The 25,233-nt window shown below is 45.1% G+C and overlaps 1 protein-coding gene across 1 annotated transcript in view; it reads right to left on the bottom strand.

Annotated features, from left to right (window-relative positions):
* Positions 1-25,233, bottom strand: part of LOC145412531 (trehalase-like) — a 408,315-nt gene that overhangs the window by 328,112 nt on the left and 54,970 nt on the right. The window lies entirely within an intron of this gene.

The raw sequence follows: 25,233 nt of genomic DNA, 5'->3' as shown, positions 1-25,233 counted from the left end.
GCAACTGTACACAAGCTCTTATAATATTTTGCCCGTCAGAGAAAACTTATGCACATTGTATTTAACGGGAAGGATGACGAAAATAGAAGCGGCACATGGAGATGAACTAGCGGGAATGCGGGGTTAAGAATCGCTAAAAATTTATGTTTTGATGTATATTATTAGTACAAATATAACCGACTCTCTCTCTCTCTCTCTCTCTCTCTCTCTGCTCACAAGAAAGAAAATACGAAGAAAGAATAGACTAAGACGAAAACAAGAAAAAATTATGAATAAAGAGTACATAATGAGGAAGAGGAAGAGGAGGAGGAATAGAAGATGAAGAGGAGGAGGAGGAGGAGTAACAGAAGATGAAGAGGAGGAGGAGGAGGAGTAACAGAAGATGAAGAGGAGGGGGAGGAACGTGGTGCGCAAACAAGATAAATAAAACAAGAAAATCGTAGGCGCTTTCATACATTCACATCTTGAGAGGGAAAGTGGGGAGTGTAAATGTCCACTTTCTAACACCTGCGTCTCCACTTTGTGTGTGTGTGTGTGTGTGTGTGTGTGTGTGTGTGTGTGTGTGTGTGTGTGTGTGTGTGTGTGTGTGTGTGTGTGTGTGTGTGTGTGTGTGTGTGTGTGTGTGTGTGTGTGTGTGTGTGTGTGTGTGTGTGTGTGTGTGTGTGTGTGTGTGTGCAGTGTAAATATTTTTAGGATAAATAATATTTAAGATTAAGGCCTGGTCAATATTGTATTTTTCTTCCTACCTACCTACCTATCTGTCTGTCTGGCTGGTTCGCTGAATCTTCTTGCTTGAGTGTGTGTGTGTGTGTGTGTGTGTGTGTGTGTGTGTGTGTGTGTGTGTGTGTGTGTGTGTGTGTGTGTGTGTGTGTGTGTGTGTGTGTGTACAGCTGGCATCAGTAATTTTTTTACAGGCTTGGAATTATGAACTTACGAAAGATTCCAACCACGCAAAATTATTTTTCATTTGCCTTAAGTCGGCCAGGGTTTTCGTCTCTTTTTCAGTTTATCTTACATAGCACTTACTTGAATGTTAATCTGTTGTTGCAGCTCAGCATTCAGAACAGAGATGGCAGTTTTTGGTCAAGTTACAATGAAAAGAGTATAGTACCGATAGCTAAATCGTATTTCGTTTTGACATTGCCTCGAGGCTGTGTAAATTAATTATTTATCACAAGCTGCCAGCATGGTATGTTCCTGTAGGTGCTCTCGTGCGGATAACCGTATTCGTACCCTCACACCTGTGCCTTCATCTGTATCGATATTCGCACCTGCTTGAATAGCAAACATGTGGATGACGTACATTGCCTTTACCTGGGCTGGACGTTCTCCCTTCCTCCCACATCAGATTCTATACTCCCTTTAAAAGCAAAATTTATGTCTCTCCATCCTAAGGGTTTGACGGTAGGTGGAAGCCTTTTTGCTTTGCCATCCTTAATTTCTACTTACAGAATTAGAGTCATGATCTTCTCTGTAACATTCAGCCTCCAGCTGCAAAGACTCGTATGCTGACAGTATAAGACTGGAAGCAACCGCAGAACGGAATACAAAAGACAATCCCCGATTACAGAGGTCGTTCTCAAGTGACACTTCTCTTCTGGGACATATCTTGGAAAATTATAGCTTCATCTGTTTGCTCATTAATTTTATCCGGCTTGTGGCGTGGCATCGATAAGATAAATCACTGACTCTTGGTATTTAACGAAACAGATATTGATTCGAATATTTGTTTGTCGGCATCTCACAAAGGAGAGACAATTTAAACTCTGCATACTTCAGTATACGTATGTCGACAGACAGACAGATAGATAAATAGAGAGATAAAAAGAACGACGGATACATACAGATGGATGGACAGATAAGAGATGCTGATGTATTAACAGACAGAGACAGATAGGCAAAGACATTACCTTCTCTGGATATATTCAGCTGTTATCATTTCATTTGCTCAGCCACGTTTTTATTCCGCTATACTTAATAAGCAAAATTGCCCACATCTGTAAGCACTTTTAACCACTCCACTATGATGACGTCCTTATTTATTTACTCTTGCTACCAGTAGAAGTTCTTATTGTACTTATGGGAGACTTTCAAACTGGAAGGGTTAGAAATATCATTCCTTGACCTTCTCAATACTAGAAATCTTTCGTAAACTGAATATTATAGTCTCTGAGTAGTTACAATATGGTTTAAAAACTGTTATCGCGCTGTGTTGTAAAGAATGGGATAAGCATGCCAATACAACGAAGACCCAAAGAATGATGATAATTAGTCGTTCTCGTTCTCATTCTCTTTTCCACTGTGCTCTTTATTTAAATGGTACTGCCTTTGTAGAATATACCGACGTAGAATATTTTGGTGTTGCACTTGATCCAAAACTAAATTCTGACAGGCCCATTCGGTCGTCAGCATCTCAGATACTTGGAATCATTCGGTGAGGATGCACAGTTATATGACTCAGCTGTTTCAGCAACTCGTTTCAGAGGGTTTATCTTCCGTAACCTCGAGCATGGTTTACCTGTATATGATCATCAGTCGCTCTCTGTCACCTCAGGCTACTGGCCAAGTTTTTAAAAATGCCGAGTTTTTATGAGGTGCTGAGCATGTCTGTGATCTTAAACGTCGTGGTGCAGTTGGCTGTATGTGCATGGTATTCTAGAATCGTCTGAACACAGTTTGCCATATGTATTTTTTTTTTTTTTTTGGTAGGTTCACTAGGTTATCCTCAGCAAAGCATCCATTTTGCTTTCAGTCACTGAGGCATAGCGCCATTCAGTTCCAAAGATGCCTTCCACCTTGTAAATTGTGTTTGTAAATCACTTAGTTTAGGTGCATGTGGTGCGGTGACGTCTGTACCTTCAAAGTAAAAGTTTACGCCTTTCTGCATGTGCATAATACATTTGCTACTCTGTTTTTTATGGAAACCCCTTTACCTGCCTGATTTTATATTTTCATCTATATTTTCCTTCATTATGTTTTGTTTTCTTTCTTTCCTGTATCCTTTTCTCCTTCAATCTCAGTGTTGTGGATAACACGGAAGTAAATTATATATTTTGTACACTTCGGGCTCTATCCTTCATGCTTTGTATGTAATAATAATAATAATAATAATAATAATAATAATAATAAAAGAACAATAATCATATAATAATAATAATAATAATAATTATTATTATTATTATTATTATCATTATTATTATTATTACTATTATTGTTGTTGCTGTCGCTGTTATAAGCATGATGGGGGTAAGCGGTGCATGTTTCCAGTCACTTCAGTACCAAAGGTCCTGTTCGAGCTAAGGCTGTGCAACATAAGCAGGCACAGACTAATAAAAATCGTCATTTTCATGAAGGGGAATTTAACCCATAGACTACTCCTGTCACCAGCCTGCACGGCGGTGCCATTAGTACCACTACTTTTTGTAGTAAAGTCCTTGGGGAGTAGGAAGGACACCCACTAGTCATCGTAGTGAAGGATATTAAACATACAAAACAGACATGTGGCCAAAACTTGCATCAGGTGCTATTAGTGCCACTCGCGCCTGCCCTCCATACATCAGTGCCACCGCCGGACATCAACCTGACAGTGATAAGTGGTGGAGTGGGGGGTGCCAGGCTGTCGCTCCCGTGCCACTGTGAACTGACTGCCCTAACTGGCACTCGGATCATAGCTTCTAGTGGCACTGTGATGCATACCAGCTGGCACTCTGACCATCATCTGCACCATTTGGCACGCTATCCTGGTACTCGAATCACAGGCTCTGTTACACTGTGATGTACATTAGTTGGCACTCTGACCATCACTTACATCAGTTGGCACTCTATTATATGTTTTGGTTGGGAAACGAATCATACGTTCTAGTGAGACTGACGCATATTATCTTAAAATTATTTGCGATGTGACAAGGTATCAAGTGGCATTAGAAGAAATGATATTTGGAACTTCGTTCGTGCATTATGCTGGCACTCGACTCACTGTCTATTGTGTCACTATCATATGAAATTGAGGGCCCTCTGAAAATGATCTGCATTGGTTGACACTATCCCCGGTGTTCAAATGGTGCCACAAAATAATGTGACTAGTTGGCACTGTATTAGTATGTTTTGACACTGAAATTTGCAATGAATAACAATGTCCTGGTATTCAAGAGCCAATGTGGAGTAGGTTCGTAGTCACAAGAAATGTGCAATCGGATGTTTCCAAACTGCCTTACGTATTTTTGGAGAAAATAAACCTGGGATCGTTTTACTTTAGTAGGTTTATGGAGTCATTCAATAGGAAACGGCTTTGTGGATTGACTGGCTAGCACTCAGTTCACTTATTACATCAGCACCGTGATCTGAACCGTTGGGCACTCCATGGTGACGAGAACTGCCTGACACTCCTTTCTTGAGGTCGAGTGGCAACCTTAACCTCTTCAGTACTATGACGTCATGTTACTCCCAGGAGGCCTCTCGTAGTGGAGGAATTAGAAACACTTCCCATTCACACCTTCAGCCCAATTATCTCTTTTTAATTTTACTACCGACACCGCTAAATGATCTGATTCAGTGAAGGTGAGACCCATCCAAGTGAAGGAGTTATAATGATTCCTAATAGCCCTTTTAGTTCAGTTCTACCTCCTTTAAATTTTACTGCTACTACCGCCAGACGATCTGATGTCCCCCCTAACAGACCCCCCCTCCTAGTGACGGTGTCCCCGCTCTCTTGGTTATGGGTCATGACGTCAGCAGGCAGGTGTGTGGCAACACTTGTTCCACCGCCACCACCTGCTCATACACAACAGTCACTAAATAATATAATAACAGGTGTCACAACGTTTTTTATTTCTTTATTTATTTAACCAGTGTTCAAATTCTTCACTGACGCTGACAAGATTTTTTTTTTTTACCTTCTATGTAATTATTTTATCTATCAGGCTATATCAATATCTGTTATTACTGACGTCGCATCCTGTGAGAGGTGACCTTCACATACCAGGATCTCCAGGCATTTCTGTCCCAACTCGGTTAACAACTCCCTCTTCCCATCGCATACAACCGTCCATCACCCTCACATCATTCACCTCGCCATCTTCTTGGTCTCTCTCTCCGTTCATGCACCTCACTGTCTTACTTTCCTACTCAGTCTCCCAAATAATTAAACACTTCACTAACACAGATTTTATTTTTTTTAAGCAGTCTAGATGCAGAGCGAATAAAATGAAGACGTCATGGAAGTGAAGGACTTAACCAAATGAAAACTCATACTGTTTCCTGCAGCAGACGAATTAATGTGTTAATAAGGAAATAAATGTTAGCAAAGCTGGCTGATAAAGGAAAGTTAATGAATGCGTAACCCCTTCAATTCGGTGACTTATTTTTTAGTTCATTCACGTTGCCTCTGAACAATTTTATTCAGCTTTGCCAGACCTCCTGTAGTGATGAGATAATGGATAGTTTCTCTAACCCTTCCGGCTTCTTAAGTCTCAACTAAACTCAATAAAGAAGAGAAATATAACAAATAATATATAGAAGATGGAACTTATTTAAGGAACTATGTCAATTAGCCGAAGTAATACTCAATCTTCTAAGAAAATCGCCTCCCTGGTTAAGATAAGCATAGACACGGATTTATAGCGAATGAAAGTTGGATAAATATTCTGTGACCAACCAGAATAGGAGTTTCTATCTGTCTGTCTGTCTGTCTGTCTGTCTGTCTGTCTGTCTCTCTCTCTCTCTCTCTCTCTCGTGTCTGCTTAGTATCTCTTGTCTCTAAGCAGACATCAGTGGCTTAGTTCAGTAATGCAGTTCATTACATTAAGCATACGTTCCTTGTAAACAAAGTGAGCCCTGTGTGTGTGTGTGTGTGTGTGTGTGTGTGTGTGTGTGTGTGTGTGTGTGTGTGTGTGTGTGTGTGTGTGTGTGTGTGTGTGTGTGTGTGTGTGTGTGTGTGTGTGTGTGTGTGTGTGTGTGTGTGTGTGTGTGTGTGTGTGTGTGTGTGTGTGTGTGTGTGTGTGTGTGTGTGTGTGTGTGTGTGTGTGTGTGTGTGTGTGTGTGTGTGTGTGTGTGTGTGTGTGTGTGTGTGTGTGTGTGTGTGTGTGTGTGTGTGTGTGTGTGTGTGTGTGTGTGTGTGTGTGTGTGTGTGTGTGTGTGTGTGTGTGTGTGTGTGTGTGTGTGTGTGTGTGTGTGTGTGTGTGTGTGTGTGTGTGTGTGTGTGTGTGTGTGTGTGTGTGTGTGTGTGTGTGTGTGTGTGTGTGTGTGTGTGTGTGTGTGTGTGTGTGTGTGTGTGTGTGTGTGTGTGTGTGTGTGTGTGTGTGTGTGTGTGTGTGTGTGTGTGTGTGTGTGTGTGTGTGTGTGTGTGTGTGTGTGTGTGTGTGTGTGTGTGTGTGTGTGTGTGTGTGTGTGTGACATTTTCAGTATGACCTGGATCCTCTTCATATATCCTCTGTCTCTTTCTCCTCCTCATCTTCCCCTTCTTTCTCCATCCTTCCTCCCCATCTTTCCCTTCCTTCTTCATCTTTTCCCCCGACCTCTCTCCTCCTCTCCATCCTTCTTCTCCATCACTCCGCCTTCCCAATATCTTCGTCATCCCTCTCCGCCTCTCCTTTCCCCTCCTCTCTCCATCTTGCCTCCACCCCTAACCTCCCTCCCCAGGTAAATGTGCTGCTGAGACCTAATGAATGTATGATGACAAGGAACGGGAGAGTGGAAGGAAGGCTGGGAATGGAGGAAGGGGGAGGAGAGGGAAAGGAGGGAAGGGCAGGGAAAGAGAGTTGACAGGGAATACAACTACCTGAGAGAGAGAGAGAGAGAGAGAGAGAGAGAGTATATGCTTGGAAGAAGACAGCACTGACAGGGAAAGAAACCAAGGAAGAAAAAGACATGCTCAAAGGGGAAGAAGAAAGTAGTGGTATCAGAAAGAAAAGAGAGGGCTAAGTAGATCTGAAGGAAAGTAAGTGCATAAAGACAGCTTCAAAAGGGAAAACAAGAGAGTGCTGACATGAAACAAGGAAAATGCTATCAAGAAAAATACAGTATGAAAATAAGAAACCTTAAAACAGGGTAAGAAGGCAGTGCTAAAAGGAAAAAAATAGTTTGTAGGAGATTACTGTTGATAGGGAGAGAAAAACAGAGGGAAAATATTTGGTACTAATAGGGAGAAAACAAGAAAAAAGGAAAAATGGAAAGGGAAAAGAAAGGATAAGCGGTAAATGACGCGTGGAAGAGAGAAGAGAGAGGGAAGAGAGGCGTGGAAAAAGGAAGAGACAGCACAGAGTGACGTAGACGAGAGATGAGAGAGGGAAGAGAGAGACATGAAAGAGGTGAGAGGATGAAGAGAGAGGCATGTAAAAAGGAAGAGACGGGGAAAAGAGATACGTGGAGGAAGGAAGAGGGAGAGAAAAAGAGAGACGTGGAAAATGGAAGAGAGAGTTTGGAGAAGACGTAAAAGAGGAAAGACAGAGGGAAAAAAAAGAGACGAGAGATGGAAGAAGCGTGGAAATGGGAAGAGAGACGGAAAAGAGAGACGTGGAAGAGCGAAGAAAGAGACATGGAAAAGGGAGGAGAGACGTGGAAGAGGCGAGAGGGTGACGAGAAAGGTGTGGAAGAGAGATGAGAGGGAGGAAAGAATCATGGAAGAGGGAAGTGATGGCATGTAAGAGGTAAAAATGGAGGAGCTAGTTAGGTGCGTGCAAGCTTTATAATATTACAAGAGACTAAGAACTTAAAAATCGGCCCATAATCTAATAACCACCTGCTCCATTACCCCCCGCTACCCCCACCCCCCCATCTCCATTCACACCCTACCCACCCAACCACACTCTCTCCTCTCCCCACCCACTTCCTCCTCTTCTCCCTCCCCCTCTTCCATTACTCTCCTCATCCTGCATTATTTTCCTCACACATCACCGCACTACCCCTCTCTCACTCCACCACTTCCACTCATCCCTCTCACTCCCCCATTCCTACTTTCCCACCAGATCCCTCTCACTCCTCCTCTTCCTCCACTATCCCCCTTCACTTCCCTACTATCAGCCACTCCCCTTCCCTTTCTTCTCTTCTCTTCCCCAACTCTCCCACAAGCCACTCCCCACCATAACTCCATCCTACCGCCATCCAATACTACCTTCTTTCCATCCCCCTACTTCACCACGTTTATTCCTCCTCTCTCTCTTATTCTTCATATCCTCTTCCTCTGCCCTTCCAGTACCTTCTACCACTCCCATACTACTCTTTCCTCCCTCCTCCCATTCTTCCGTCATTTCCCTTTCCCTCATTCTCACCACTCCACTACTCCTTCCCTCATTCTCTTTCTCTAACACCACTCCTTCCTTTTCCACATCTCCACTAACCCCCTCCCCTTCACCACTAACCCTTTCCCCATCTCCACTAACCCTCTCCCCATCTCTGCTAACTCTCTCCCCTTCACTACTGACCTCTTCCTCTTCTTCCCTAACCCGCTCCCCTTCCTCCACTCCCCCCTTCCCTGTCCCTCTACCCCTCCCCCTCTCCTCCCCCGCCGTGGCAGGTCTCCGAGAAGTGATAGCCGACGTAACTAACCTTCTGACCACCTCCCTCGCCGCCAGCAAGAGCAACAGGAGGCGGGGAGGAAGGGGGGGATGGGGGAGGGGAAGGTAAGGGTGAATGGGAACTTTGGAGGAGGCCGGAAAAAGATACAGAGGTTGGAAGACGGCAGAAGAGATCGGGAGTGACAAGGTTTGAGGAAAGGACATGAGGGAGAGTCGGGGAGGGGAACAGGAAGGGGAGGGGAACAGAAAGGGGAGGCACAGTTGGGGAAGGGAGAATGGGAAAGGAAGGGAAGGGAAGGTAAGGGAAGGAAGAATTGAGGAGAGGAAAGAGTAAAGTTAAGGGGTAAGAGGGGAGAATGACGAAACGAAGGGAGAGAAAGATGGCGAGTGGGAGGGCAGGTTGGGGTGGGGAAGGGGGAAGAGGAAAGGTGAGATAGGAACGTGAAGGACGAGAGAGAGAGAGAGAGAGAGAGAGAGAGAGAGAGAGAGAGAGGAAATGTGACGAGAGAGGGGACCGGTGGGGAAGGAAGGAAGGAAAAGTGTTATGGAGAAGGCTGATGGGATGAGAGAGGGAAAAACAGAAAAGTGCAGGGAAGGAGGAGGGGAGAGAGGAGAGAAAGGTGGTGAGGGAGACGAAAATGTTGGGGTGATGGTGGATGGGGAGACAGCCAGCGTAACTAACCTAAAACAAAATAATAATATTCTGACCGCTTCCCTAGCCAGCAGCCAGGGCAACAGGAGGGAGGGGGGGGGGAAGAGGGACGAGATAGAGGGTTGAGGGGAGAGGGAGGAAGAGAGAGATGGTGTGGGGAGTGGGAAGGGTGTGAGAATGGAAATGAAGGAGAGGAATGGGAAGATCGTAGAGGGAAAATGGGAGACGTTACAAACTGAGGAGGGAGGGGAGTGAAGGGGAAGAAGGGGGTGGGGAGGGAATGTATATACAGAGCTGGGGACAGGGAAAGGAGAAGGGAGGAGTAGATAGGAAAAGGGGGTAAATAATGAGGAGGGGAAGGGAAAGGCTGCTGGGTTGATTGGGTGGCTGAAGAAGTAGGTTGGACTGGCGTACTGTGGAGACCGGTTATCTGATTAAAAAGATACATACCAGTAAATCATACACACGTTAATGTATGTCTTTGCCTGTTGGTCCAGTCTTAATACTTATAAGCTTTTTTGTTTTTTTTAATTACAGATATTTATAAAGTAATAACTGTAGTATTAATATTCGCTCTTTTTACTGGTTTGCTTTTATAAGCTGTGACAGGAAAATGTCATCTTTGTATACAGTATTCCAAAATCAGGAATCTGACCAAATGCATCTTAGATGGAAGTGGGGAAGGAATGGGGAACGAATGGGGAAGTGGGCAAGAAGTGAGGCAGTGGGAAAGGAAAGGGGAGATGAGGAATGAAAGTGCAGGTGGGGAAGGAGGGGAAAGATCGAGAAAGAGAGGGGAGTAGAAATGGAGAAGGGAGAAATGGGGCAAGAGGGGGGGGAGGGGGAGACGTGAAATTGTAGAGGGGAGATGGGGAAGGAAAGTATGAGAGAAGGGTGGTGGGAAATACGTGGGAAGGTAGAAAAGATAGGGGATGTGAGGTACGAAAGGGGATGTGGGGAAGGAGAAAGGGAATTGACGAAAGGAACTTCGATAGAAACTGGAAAAGGGGATCAATGAAGGGTAGTGGGGGAGGGAGGGGTAAGGAGAGGGGAAAGAGTAAAGGAAAGGTTGAGATGGGAAAAAGACTAAGAAAAGGAGTAAACAGGACTATGGCACAGTATATCTATTACACATACTGATGTACAAGTATTGTCCCAGGACACCAGAAGTAAAGGATGAATCGTAAATAAGTCAAGGGAAGTGTAAGATTTTCCACCACCACCCTGAAGCATAGCAGTGTGTTCAGGCCAGACAGGCGTGACAGGCTGACGTAAAAAAGGAATGCGCATCTCCTCTCGCGCTCACCCAGTTGTTCCAGACTGAGTTACACTATTATATATTTATATTATCTGAACATGTGATGACCTCTGCTTAGACTGAGCAAATCCTACCTGACTGGCTTACATGACGTCACGGAGGTGACTCGCACCAGAAGCTGCGCACTGGCTGATCTATTCTCTATGGAACTTGCTCCTGACCAACACAGGATTGATTAAATAACCTAAATAAAACTGGGTGGCGCAACTGTCAGGGTCATATGCCACCGGGACCGACACTGGAAAATGTAAGTGCCTGTAACTGCACCGCACCACAGTCGGGCAACCACCGTACCACCGGTCACCCGCCGGCATTTCCTTCAGTCTTTGATCATATACCGGTATTTCCATACGTCATCACATGTTCACCACCATTCCAACACTCTTCTAGCTCTGAATGCCCCTGAAGAAGTTCCTCAAGAACCCTGTGGCAATATGTCAGTGCCATTTCTCATCCTGTTTCACCTTCCTCATCCTTCACATCGTCTTCGAGCTCATCATCGTCGTCCTCAACCATGTGTTCCTGAATCACTTCCTCCATCACGTCCTGCGAATCACCACCCCCACTCACTCCCATAACGCTACCAATATCATCAGGTCCAAAGTCAGATTCGTATCATAAAAGCTGGTCCTGATGTGGCGACTGCAGCCAAAAGACAAACCTTGTATCACTGCAGAAAAAAAAAGGTCTGTCAGGAATATACTCTTAAACTAAGTAAAAGATCCCTTGCTCTCCTATTCCTCATCCTCCGGCTCTTCAGACTGTTTTAATTCCGCCAATAGGGTTTATCTATATCATTCTGCCCTTGCACCTGTTTATGCTGTCCCATCCCTCTGATTATCCTATACCTGTATAATTTTCTCCTTCAGGCTGTTATATATACAGTATTTCCTTAACGATGGTCATTGGAATTTTGCCCTTCAGCCTTTTATGTAACATTCCATTAAGGATACTTTATGGAACTGTCATCTTTAGGCTGTTTAATCATCTTCCCTACAGGATATTCTGTGCAGTTCTGCCCTTCGGCCTGTTATTTCATTTTCCCCTCAGGATATTCTATGTTCGTTTGCCCTTCCATTAGGACATTCTATGTACAATCTAAGACACAGCTATCTTCCCAGTTCCGCCTAAGGAAAATTTACACCTTTCGAAGTACAATGAAAACCCTATCTCTACTAGAGCGTGTTTCAAATTGTTCGATTTTTCCGCAAAATATATTCGCTAAACTTTGGAAAGATAGTTGTCTTAGATTGTACGTCTGCCCTTCCTTTAGGACATTCTGCGTAACTGTAGCCCTTCCGGTTGTAATATAATTTTAGGATCCTGTATGTAATTCTATCCTTGTTAGTATCCGCAGTCTAATCCTAAGCTGCTCCTTACAATCTATCTCATCAAGCTAAGAGAATTTGGTTCTCCCTTCAGGACCGTTTTCATTAATTATTCTGCGCTCGCCACTCAGCACACTGTAAATATTGTAAATAGCTGAGTTAATAATGAAACACTGACTCTAGCGTTCCAGTATCAGCCACCTACAGACACCAATATTTTAGAGGGGAAAGAAGGGAGTCGGGAAAGGAGTGGAAGTGAATGTAAAAACCAACTGATATACTGAATAGAAAACCAAACAGCAACAAATCTATTGTACAGTAGCCAGTAACAAAGTTACTGTCAAATGGACAGTAATATATCATTTGTTAATCAGAAAATAATGGATCTATTGTAAGGAAGACAGTACCGTGAAGTAGATAGTAACATCTGACGTAATGTCAATAGTAACATATCTGATCTACAGCAGATGGTGACATATGTTGTAAGGCAACAGTTACCTTTCAACTGTAAAGCAGACAATATCAGATTCACTGTTATGTAGGCCGTCATGGATTTCTTGTAAAGGTAAGGCAAACAGTGACACATCTACTGTAAAACCGACTAATTAATCTAAGGTACACTAGACAATAATATATAGGCTATACTATAGAGTAAAAGAGAGTAACAGACGTACGGTACTGATAAACAAGATAGTAACAGACATACTGTTATGTGTCTTGAGTCACACTGCCGTGAACTGCTCGAGTGTAAGAATTATGCTCGCATAAGGTAATGATTACTACGATACAACAATATCGGCTCGACTTGGTCCCTCTTCACGCACCATTAGAGACGGAACATATGAGTGTGTGGAGAACGTGATGAGGGAGAGAGAAAGAGATGGGAAGTAGGCGGGGGAGGGACGACAGAGAAGCAACGGGGTAAAGTAGGTGGAGAAGAGGGGAGGGAAGACAGGTGGGGAAGGTAAAACAGGCGGCAGAAAAGAAAGGGCTCAAAACTGGCTGGGAATGAGGGGAACATTAACTGGGAAGAAACAAGGAAAACAAGGACTGAAGGAAGGGAGAGGGACGAAGGAATTAAGGTTCAAGGTGAGGTGAAGAAGAAGAAGGAGGGAAGGAGAAGAGGTGGGGTGATGAGGAGAGAGAGAGAGAGAGAGAGAGGAGCAAAAGGAGGAGAAACTGGGAAAGAAGTTGAAACAAAGAGTAGTGGGGAAGCGGGAAGCGTGGGGATGAAGCCACAAGATGCATGAGAAAAGAAGAGGTTAGATGGGAGTAGCAAGGAAAACAGCGAGAAGAAACAAGAGGAACGGATATGGGCAAGAGGGAATAAGAGAGAACCATGGAATGTGAGAGGTGAAGTGTAAGGGAGAAAGAGGAAAGGGAGGCGGGCGAGAAACAGGAGAGAGGGCGCGTGCGATGGAAGGTGGGGGAAACAGTGAAAGGTGAGGCGACAGAGAGCAAGAGGAGATGAGAGAGGAGGGGATAGGGAAGAAAAGGAGGAGAGGGAGCAAAGGTGGGTGAGGGAGAGCGATGCGGACAGGGGAGCGAAGGGAGATGAGAGGGGAGTGGAGGGGGAGCGAGGAGAATCCAGGTGAAGGCGGGAGAGGAGAGGGAGCGAGGGGAATCCAGGTGAGAGGGGGGGAGCGAAGAGAATCCAGGTGAGGGGAACAGGAAGAGGGCAAGAGGAAGGGGAAGATCGAGGGAAAGGTGATGGTGGGAGAAGAAAGAGTGCAAAGGGAGGTGAGCAGAACTGGAGCGAGGGAAAAGGATAAGAGAGAAAGAGGGAAAGAGAAGGAAGAGGGAAAGAGAAGGAAGAGAGACAGAGCGAGAGGTTGCAGGGAGAGGAGAGGTGATGTGACAAAGTGGGGCGAGGGGACGCGAGAGAGAGAGAGAGAGAGAGAGAGAGAGAGAGAGAGAGCGAAGAGAGGTGAAGAGAGAGACAGCGAAGAGAGGTGAAGAGAGGAGAGGACGGAAGAGAAGGAGGGGGGAACGAAGAGAATGAGGGGCAGGAGAGGGGATGGAAAGAAACATACGGTGGGAAGGGACGAGGTAAGGAAGGGGAGTGAAGGGACGAGGTATGGAAGGGGAGTGAAGGGACGAGGTAAGGAAGGGGAGTGAAGGGACGAGGTAAGGAAGGGGAGTGAAGGGACGAGGTAAGGAAGGGGAGTGAAGGGACAGAAGCAAAGAGTAAAGAGAGTAAATGGAGAAAGGGGAGAAGAGGAAGGTGAGGGGAGAACAGAAGAGGAGAAGGGAAGGTGAGGGAGAAGGGGAGAGGATGGGAGAAGAGTAGAAACATAAAGAGGTTGAAGGGAAAAAGGGGAGACAAGGAAGGTAAAGGGAGGAGGGGGGGAAAAGAGAAGTTGAGGGAGAAAATGGAGACAAGGGAGGGGAGAAGGGGGAGCAAAGAGAGGTGAGGGGAGACGGAAGAGAAAGTGGGGGGCATGGAGAGGCAGCGGGAGGAGGGGAGGCAGAGAGAGGCGAGAGGGGAAGGGGAACGTGAGGGAAGGAGGGGGGTACAAAGAGAGACGAGGGGGGATGTGAAGGGGGGTGGCGAGGAGGGGAAGGATGGTGTTAAAGCTGCGATGTCCCTCTAGGTTGCAGTGCCGCCCCCTCATGGCACAGCACAGGCGGCGGCGGAGTGGGAGGAGTGAAGTGGATGGTGTGGAGGAGAGGGAAGAGTGGTAGAGTGGGAGGAGTGGTGGAGAGGGAGACGTGGTGGGGAGTGGAAGGAGTGGTGAAGGGGTAGGGTGGTGGAGTAGGAGAAATGATGGAGTGGAAGGAGTGGTGATGGAGTGAGATGACTAGTGAAGTGGGAGGGAGGGTGGTGGAGTGGGGGAAGTGGTGAAGTGGGAAGGTGGTGGAATGGGGGAGTGGTGGAATGGGAGTCATGGAGTGGGAATAGCGAACTTGGAGAAGTGGTGGAGTGGAAGAAGTGGAATGAAGGTATGGTGGAGTGGGAGTGGTAGTGGAGACGCGATGTAGAGGAGTGGTAGTGGAGGGGGTGAAATAGTAAAGTGGGAGGGGTGGTGGTGACGTGGGAGTGGTGATGGAGTAGTAAAGTGGGAGGGTTGATGGTGGAGTAGGAGGGTGGGGGAGTGGGAGCTATGGTGTGGTGGTGGAGTTGGAATGGTTGTGGTGGAGTGGGTGTGAAGGAGTGGGAGTATTGGGAGGAATGATGTAGTGGTAGTGGAGCAGAGTGATGGTGGTGGTAGTGGTGATGGCGGTGGAAGAGTATGGTAGAGTAGAAATGGTAGTGGTGGCAGAGTGGGAATGGTTGTGTGGCAGAGTAGAAACAGTAGTGCTATAAAGTGGGATGGTAGTGGTGAAAGAGTGGGATGGTAGTGGTGGTAGTGGGAACAGTAGTAGTGATAGAGTGGAAGTGTAATATGGCAGAGTACGAATGGTACTTAATGGTGGGAATGGTGATGGTGAACTGAGAATGGTAGTAGACTATTGTAGCGTGGGAATGGTAGTAGAAAGAGATTTGTAGTGGTAGTAGAGTGGGAATGGTAGTGTGGTGGAGTAGAAATATTATGGCAGGGTAGGAATGGTAGTGTGGTAGAGTGGGAATGGTAATAGTGCTGAAGTAGGAATGATAGTGACAGCGGGAACGGTAGCGTGGTAGAATGGGAATGGTAACAGAGATAGAGTAGGAATGGTAGTGTGGTGGAGTGGGAATAGTAATAGTGTTGGAGTAGGAAGGAAAGTGATAGTGGGAACGGTAGCGTGGTAGAGTGGGAATGGTAAGTGATAAAGTAGGAATGGTAGTGTGGTTGAGTGGGAATGGTAGTGTGGTTGAGTGGGAATGGTAGTGTGGTTGAGTGGGAATGGTAGTGTGGTAGAGTGAGAATGATAAGAGATGCCCAAGTTTGACGGAGTGCAAGACGGGAAGGGAAAATTCTTGAAGTGGGAGTGGGTAGTTCTCAGTGAAGTGGAAGGGGGAAGTTCTTGGGGTGGGAGGAGCTCATTTGGCGTGGAGTGGGAAAGGCCATCTTTTGAGTGGGAGCGCTTGTTCTTGATGGAGTGAGAGGGGTCGTTCTGGGTGGAGTGGGAGAGGTCGTTTTGGTTGGAGTCGGAGGCGTCGCTCTTGGTGGGGAAGGAGGGATCGTTCCTGGAGTGGGAATATGTCACTTTTGAAGCGGGAGAGAGTCGTGATACCTGGTGACGGAGTGGGACAGATGAGAGGGTCGTTCTCAGAGTGGCTACGGGTCATTTCTGAGGTCGGAGGGAGCCATACTATCAGATGAAAACGCCTTTTTTTTTTTCTGGGGAAGGGTGAAGGAATGGGAAGAGACCGTTTGAAGATGGAATGAAGGTCGTTTTCATCAGCAGAAAGATGCCGTTTTGAAGTAGGAGGGAGTCGTTCTGGAGTGGCTGTGATGTTCTTTATAGTGGGTGGAGATCGTTTGAGAAAGAGTGAAGGGGTCGTACTTTGCGGCAAGAGGCTGTTTTTAAGTGAGAGGTAGTCGTTTTGGACTACAAGAAGGAGGTTGTTTTGGAGTGGGAGGGTGCTGTTCTTTGAGTGGGAGTCGTTTTGAGGAGACTGGTGATCGTCTTGTATTGCAAGGGGTCGTCCTGGAGCGAGTGGTGGTCATTTTGTAGTTAGGCGTTGTGGAGTTGAGGATGGGGTCGTTTTTGAGATGGAGGGTCGTGGCACCAGAAACCACAACTCCCGGCGCATCCTGTGGCATTTGCAACTCCCTGTACACCGTGCAGCAAATTGTGGCCCTGCGTATTTTTCCGCACTGAATGTGGCCGCTTAAGTGTATGCTCCGGCGGGGAAGAGGAATCGTAAGTTTAGTGTGTGTGTGTGTGTGTGTGTGTGTGTGTGTGTGTGTGTGTGTGTGTGTGTGTGTGTGTGTGTGTGTGTGTGTGTGTGTGTGTGTGTGTGTGTGTGTGTGTGTGTGTGTGTGTGTGTGTGTGTGTGTGTGTGTGTGTGTGTGTGTGTGTGTGTGTGTGTGTGTGTGTGTGTGTGTGTGTGTGTGTGTGTGTCCTTGCCAGCGACTATGTACTTGTGTGTATGTGAATTGGGGGATGTAACAGTCAAGTGGTTAGAGAAGTGATTTGCTCTCTTAAAGGACGCGAATTCCATCCCAGGCAGTGGCAGGGAACAGTCTAATGAGTAGATCTCCTAAGAACAGAATTTACCTGCACTGGTCTGGCACAAGACCCACCGACATACCATAAAAATACCCCTGCAAATACTATCACGCCAGTCCTAAACGAGACAGCCTTGCATGTACCAAATGTGAACAGTGGATATTAGCGCTGAAGTGGTGACATTTGAAAGTCTGCAACGTAGAACTGCTTGGCCTCAGTGGACACAATATCATGTCTATGTCAAAGTCAGACACACAAAAAATGTTCGTATGTACATGCTAATCGAATCACGTCTTGCTATCCTCTGTGTGTGTGTGTGTGTGTGTGTGTGTGTGTGTGTGTGTGTGTGTGTGTGTGTGTGTGTGTGTGTGTGTGTGTGTGTGTGTGTGTGTGTGTGTGTGTGTGTGTGTGTGTGTGTGTGTGTGTGTGTGTGTGTGTGTGAGACCGGTTTAGCACAGACAGTTTATTTTTACAAACAGTTAACTTCATTACCCTCACCGCAGTCGGTTTTATGGTGCCATTATAAAATCCACCTTTCAAATTCTCATCCCTTTCCCGCGCTTCTCACATAAACACCATAAAAAAGTCCGTTTTTTTCCCCTCTCTTTGCAATGGGTCATATTCCTTGAGCTGGGAGTTCCAGGATTACAGTGATATACAAAACATAACGGCCGCATTCTCATCAGCGTCGAAGGCTCTCTTGCACCTCTTCGTTACTGATTTATTTCAGTATAAGACATGATAATGTAGTCGATGTTATTTATGCAGTTCGAGCCCACACCAGTGAGAGGGAGGCAGCATCCCGGAGAATAATTAGTACGTGTAGAGTGCAAACAAAAAATGCTAGGAAGACTAACTGTATTACAATCACGGAAATATGAGGTAAATTTTACAACTTAACATATCATTTCTTGTAGTTATTAAGCCTCATGATATTTAAGGAACAAACTGAGGATTGCAACACCACACTCCTCCCTCCTGCCTGACTCAGCTGTTATATCTACACCCCAAACACGCTCAAATCATTGCCGGACCCACCCAGGGGCCTGTAATATAATCGTACCTTAGCCAGCCCCATGCCGCACCACCAGTGCAGTTAACACTGTTGTGCTGTACTTGTATTACTAGATATCTCTCATGTGAACTCCGCGCTTAGAGCCGCCAGATAAATAAAATATATAGACAAATACACTGTACCCATGTCACAGAACATACGATTAAAAAAAAAGGCAAATGAATACAAACGAATGCGAAAAAAAAAAAAAATCACCTTGTAGACCTCTCCCATGTCATCCAGGCCACACAATTCTCTCTCACTCTCTGTCTCTATCTCAGGGTCGAGAGTTCGCGCCCCGCCCGGGTAGCTGTCCTGCTGGGAGAGGCAGCACTCTCTTGTCGCCTAGCGGGGTTATATGGCCCAGGTGGCCTAGCTCGTGGAATTCTCTCTCTCTCTCTCTCTGCCGCTCTGAGTGGTTTTAGAACTGGGTGGGGAGACGGTAACAGCTCCTCTTCCTCCCTGTCTCCTTTCCCTAATCCCTCGTATTCAGATATAAAATTATATGAAATAACTATTTCACTGTAGCTTTGTCGTACCTTTTGATGGGTCAGGGCAAATAAAGCGACCACTGTTCTCGTTAACCGTCATATGGCTGGTACAGCTCAATTATTAGTCCTCTCACGTTCGGGAAGCTCTAGAATTCTACTCCAGCTGACAACAGACGATTTTAAACAGCTAAGAGTGAGTCCTAGGAGCTTAGTGTTAATATTCTCACCATTAACTCTTTTATGGACAGGACAACTCTGTCTATGCTGGCAAACACCACATGATTTTGTTTCAGCTACGAGACCTAGAAACCTAGGTGTGTTAGCCTCTCCTCAATAACACACCAAACTTTCCCTTTCACCACAGCACAGTCCCTAACCCCATCTCCCCAGCCCTTCCTCCCCAACACACCAAAACCTCAAACCCCTCCTCCCCAACACACCACAACTCCTAATCCCTCCCTCCAGTACATCACAACCCCTAACTCCTCCCGAACACACAACCCACCCTCCCCAACCTCTTCGTTTTTTGTAATCATAACAGGATGCTGATGATGCCAGAAGAGAAAATGAAAATAGGCTACCGTTTCAAACACAAAGCCCTTCTACCCCCGCAAAAAGAAAAAAAAATCCATTCTCTTCAACCTCTAACCCCTTTTCAAGCAAAAAACCCCATGTTCCGTACCAACCATCCCATTTCTTTTTAATAATCGAAACTGTGAGCCCATGATACGATAACAGAAAATGAAAATACCGTTAGGATCCCCAACAACGCACCACACCTAACCCATCTTCCCCCCCCCCACACACACACCTTCTCCCCTCTAACACCTCCTCCTCCTCCCCATCCCCTCGTTTCTAACACACCACAACCCATAACCATAACATTTTCCCAGCCCCACCTCCCCACAGCCCCTAGTCGCTACTCCCTCCATCCCCACCTCCCTCTAACCCTCTTCCCCGGCACACCACAACTCGTAATCCCTCCTCCCCACACCCTCCCCAGAGCATGATAACCCCTAAACTTTGGCTCCCTAACACCTCCCCCGCCCGCCCTTCCTTTTAATAATAACCTTGACTATGTGGCCACGACCCGAAAACCGAAAATGAAAACAGTTCCCCCCCTCCCTTACTCAGCCTCTCTCTCTCTCTCTCTCTCTCTCTCTAAAGGTTTTTCTCCCTCTCTGTATATCCATTTTTTCATTTTCCCATCTCTCTCTCTCTCTCTCTCTCTCTCTCTCTCTAAAGGTTTTTCTCCCTCTCTGTATATCCATTTTTTCATTTTCCCATCTCTCTCTCTCTCTCTCTCTCTCTCTCTTTCTCTCTCCTCATCTCTCTCTCTCTCTCTCTCTCTCTCTCTCTCTCTCTCTCCTCCCCTCCCCCCCTCTCTCCCTCTTTCGGCTTTGATGAGAGTGTGCAGCGGCCAATACTTCGCCAGCCTGGCGGTATTCAGTGCTGGGTTATCAATAGCTCCGGCCTGGACGGGGATAAGAGCAACACCTCCAAAAACCTTTACCTCGCTGTCAATATATCTCCCAGTTCCTCTTACCTTACCTTACCTTTTATCCCTTACCTTACCTCTGACCTTCCTGACAGAATATTTTGCAATTCCTCTTTCCTTACCTCGTACCTCATACCCAGTACTTTACCTTTTACCTTACTGTCGATGTATCGTGCAGTTCCTCCACCTGCTTTACCTCTTACCTTACCTCTTGCCTTCCTGCCAGCTAGTGTTTGCCCGTAAAAATTTGCGGGACTAACTAATAGCCTTTCCATCACAAAATGTTTGTAAATACTATTATCTTTGTTTCCATACCGTTATTGAGCCAACAAAGACAAATTCTGACCAAAATGTCGAACAAATGGCTTTTCGCATATTTTCGCGAGTCGCTACTTCCAACAATTTCGCGGCGTCGCATTATGTGCGACCGCCAAAATTTTCGTCTCGTATCTTTCTGACACCCTGGATTCGTCTCGCACTAATACAAAAAGAATTAGGTCGATCTCTATTACCGTTCTCGTGAAAGAAACAAACGAAAGCACAGACAGACACACACATACACAGCTTGACTATTGTTTAGATATATCTGCGAATCATAAATATTGAATGTTCCTGCGCCATACCATCATTACTGCCTCCTTGCCTTCAACCCCCCTCTGGTTCCCAGTTTTCCCAACCAGCCTCTCCTTCCTTCCCCCATTTCGTCTGTTTTCCCTTGACTTAGATAAATCACATCGTCGCTTTCTCCACCAGAGTAGTAATTTTGTCAGTTATAATAAAGGAGCAGAAAGGAAAGCAAAAAACAATCAACCCAATCGCTGTCTGTTTCAAAGAAGAGTGTAACTATAAGACCTGATTCTATGAGCTGAAAATAATGACAGTGAAGCAAGAAGGCTCCCTCGCCCACCTGTCCCCCAGTAGCCCGACTGCAGGATTAATAATCCCTAGTGTTGTAACCAATGGATAAATAGACACAATAATATAATGTTTAATCTGGCCAGCAAGAAATATCTGCTAGGCGAGATTATGTCCTGTCTTGCCAATCTTACCTTTCCCTTCTATCCTATTCAGTGGCAATGATCTTTGCTTTTCCGCTGTGGCGGAGCTGATCATTATCACTCTTCAACCTATATTCTGGTAATGCAAAGAAACTCTGCTTGGGTAAACTTAAGTATTGTCAGTGGTGGAGGCTAAACGGTAAAACGGAGATGAATGGCAAAGACTGCATGGGGTTAAGTGGCATGACCTCTGACAATGAGATCGTCCTTCAACACTGTTAGTCAATTCCGTGTCTACATATATATATATATATATATATATATATATATATATATATATATATATATATATATATATATATATATATATATATATATACTGCGTATATAAAACCCATCAGAAATTACATATAAAATTATAATTATGAACGTGGCATGTGCAAAAGCCAACAGGTAAGGACGAGGCAAGGTGTTAGTAAAACTCGAAAGCCTGTGAGAATACTGCTCCATGAGCAAGTGTGTAGTAAAGCAAGGACAAGGTGTAGGAATAAGGTGCATGGACAGGTAGGAGTGCAGTCAAGAAAGAAGTGGGAGGGTGGTGTGTGGTAGCAGAAGGGGTCGTTTCTGAGGAGGCATAGAAATGCCTTGATTTTTTTTTTTTTTTTATGCCATCTTTCACTGGGTATGGCGTCAGGCAATGGAATGATAAACAAGGAATAAACAGACACAAAATAAATCAATCAGTTCAGAGGGGCAATTGATATTTAGATATAAATAATATAGACACAAGTAACACAGACAAAAAGGGATAGAAAGACAGATATAATATAAAAACAGACAGACACAAATATTTTTTATTAATTAAAGGGCAACGCATAGTATATAACTAAGCATACTGTACAGACAGAGAGGTACTATGGGTCACAAAAGTATCGGTGCAGAGGTGGTCCCATGTCTACCGAAAACATTCGAACAACTGCGTACGTTACCAACGTCGCATTGTGTATGAACAATGTCTGTTTATATAAACATAACATTTGCTACATGTTTGCAAGAGGATATTGTTTGTTGGCGATATATGACACCTCCCGACATTACAGCTACCTTCGTTCTGTGGTCCCAAATGTTCCACGCTTACTGTGCACCGATACTTTTGTGACCCAGTGTACATAAACAGCCAGACTAACAAACAGAGATAACCAGACAGACAGACAGATAGACAGACAGTTACAAATTCGTTCTCACCAATTTACAGAAGAAAACAATTGGTTGAAAAATTTCCTTCCACCGGCGCACAGAGGAAAATGTTAATCCAGAAGAAACCCGCACCGCTCTTTAGATTTTTTTTTTTCCTCCTCGTTCTCGCCCTCCGCCGAAACGTTCCGTAATTTCTGAATTGAGGAGAAACTTGGGGGGTTCCTTTCGGCCGGATGGTAGTTTCTGTTGTGCATATTTCATGTTTTATTTTTATTCTTTATTTTGGTTTGAAGATATGGCCACTGTTGGTGGTGCCGTGTGTATACCGGTATTTTAATCGCTTAGATTTCTTATCCCCCCCCCTCTCTCTCTCTCTCTCTCAGGGAGAGTTAAGTTTGTGCAATCTGTGTAACGATGCAACTTGGTATCTTTTGTGGACTGACCTTGTGTGTGTGTGTGTGTGTGTGTGTGTGTGTGTGTGTGTGTGTGTGTGTGTGTGTGTGTGTGTGTGTGTGTGTGTGTGTGTGTGTGTGTGTGTGTGTGTGTGTGTGTGTGTGTGTGTGTGTGTGTGTGTGTGTGTGTGTGTGTGTGTGTGTGTGTGTTATTAAGCCTTCAGAAACTGCGGGATCTGAAATGTGTAAAGTTTCAGTGCTGTAGGGTTTTTTAATCACACTTTATCTCTCTCTGTCTCTTTACGTCTGTCTGTGTGCCTCTCTCGCCGTCTCTCTTTTTTACGGTTTAAGATACGATGCGGATCTAAATTGTATAAAAGTTTTGCTGCTGTGGTCTCTCTCTCTCTCTCTCTCTCTCTCCTCTCTCTCAATCTCCCGCTCTCTCTCTCTTATTTTTCGCAATCTCTCTTGCTTCCCTTCATTTATTGTGCTTTTCCTCCATTCGTTGTCCTGTGTGTGTGTGTGTGTGTGTGTGTGTGTGTGTGTGTGTGTGTGTTAATTCCACTCCGCTTATGAGCCCCGGATGCCTGCCTACCCTAGCGTGTGAGATGCCGCGGTTGAGAGGCGGAAGTCAGGCATTTCTCCCTAAGACGTGTTGCCTCTCGCGTCGCATGCATACAAGATCTTATAGTCTGTCTGTTTTCACCTGACGGAACTGTACCACTCCCACAAGTTGAATGCTGAGTAGAGGTTGTATGAGATCTGATGAGCTTTAGTTATTTGGATACGTGTAATATCGAGCCTCCAGCCTAACTTCAAGCGTTATTTGGTTAAGAGTTATATCGGTCTTCCTGTCTTACTATACTTGGTCATCAACTGGGCTGGACGGAGTTAAGGACCGTCGTCAGGTTAAAACAGACGCGCTATAGCATTTTTTTTTTTTTTTTTAGTAAACAAGTTTCCAGAGAAGCGAGTTTATTTGCTAGTTATTTTCAGGAATAATTTTGGTTTTCATTTCACCTTCACATTCATCCGTATAATTGTGAAGCGTTTGGTGGCTGTATGAATGAAGGGAAAACTGTGCACACGTAAGCTTACACAGAATAAATGCTTAGGCGAGTTTATAAATGCATTACCTTGTTCCTTGTATAATTAGGTGGCTTTCTGATACCTCTTCCTTTGTAATTTATGTTGCATGGGACGCTTTAGCATTCTCTTTTTTTACAGCATGATGATATGGACATGGTTTGCATTAATAACATTACTGAGATTATTAACATGCAATATGAGAAAATGTATACACAAAGAGGTGATAGGGAACTTCCTCTGCCCACGAAAATATAGTGGAGAAGATGAAGAATGAAAGATTGACTTGGAGAGTGTATGTGAGTGAGGAGGATGAGGTAGGTAGGGGGAGGGGGAGATCGAGGATGAGATGGAGGGATGAGGCGGAGAGGTGTATGAGAGGCGGGGGGGAGGTGGGAGGTGGGGACATGGCAACTGATGGCAGAGTCCAGGGTGACATGGAAGCGATTTATTTGTGACCATCCCTTACAGAAATAAGGCATCTGACGGTAAACAAATATAGATTCTCGTCGACTAAATAGGATCCCAAGCATCTCTCCCTTACCTGGCTATTTCTGCATATGGCACGTTGATATCTTTCATGCTGTTAATACAATCAAAGTCAGTATCAAATAGCTATTAATACCCTGGAAGACAATAATAAGTTGTAAAATCACCAGATGAATTGCCTACGAGGCTTTCTAGTAATCAGTGATCAGTTCTGCATACTTTATCATTCTCTTAGGTAGCATTTGCATATCAACAAAAGGAACGCAAAGAACATTCTGTCCTTGGCTGCGGTGACTTTCCAAGCACTGAATGATATTAAACGTCTTATGCTGAAATACAATGGGAAGTTATTTATCCTCCAGCAAAAACGTTAATTGTGATGATGTGTAAGTCATTGTGCCAAAGGTTTCATTCGAGTATAGTGAAACCGCCTAACGTTAGCCTAAGCAAAATTCACAGTAGGTAACCCGCTGCCATAGTTACTGTGTAAAAATAAACTGGTAAGGGAGAGGTGCCAGAAGTCCTTCCCTCCCCCCTCCCAGGAAAAAAAAAAAAAAGCTTGAAGAAGTACAGCCCTCTGGCTGTCTTTATTTGCCTTAGCTAGGAAGGTTATGTTTTTGGCTGTTTTTCTGTGCATGGGTCTATCTGCCTGCTTGAAGCATTATGAAAATTACATTGGAATGACCTGCATTAATCTGGGAGAATAGTTAAGAAGCATCAGTGGAACAAATGATTATATTTTGAGGGAGAAACATCAAAGACCAAGGTCAAATGGAGGTTGATGCGACCTTGGAAGAGGTATGTTCACTTTGAGTTCTTGTTACTGTCTGTGTGTCTCCTGGGGGTGTGAGCGAGATGGTATGCTCGGCGTGTCTGCCTTACATCTCTGAAACACCACTGTGGAAGCAGAGACGCCACTCACCTTACTAATGTGAACAGGAAATTATTCATGCTGATCCTAATGACTCTAAATGATGGTTCCACTCATCTGTCTGCAACTACCAAACTATATCCGCTTCCCCATCATGTTCTGCCAGAAACGCACCAACAGACCGACGATACACAGGTATGCTCACATCCACCCTCACAAATTTTTCACCATCTCACTGTCTTTAACGTT

The sequence above is a fragment of the Coenobita brevimanus genome, chromosome 93 (assembly GCF_032717465.1).
Source record: "Coenobita brevimanus isolate Jiangsu-jjx chromosome 93, ASM3271746v2, whole genome shotgun sequence".
NCBI lineage: Eukaryota > Metazoa > Arthropoda > Malacostraca > Decapoda > Coenobitidae > Coenobita > Coenobita brevimanus.
Note: the sequence above shows the minus strand (reverse complement) of the source record. Positions and strands in the feature narration are given on the sequence as shown.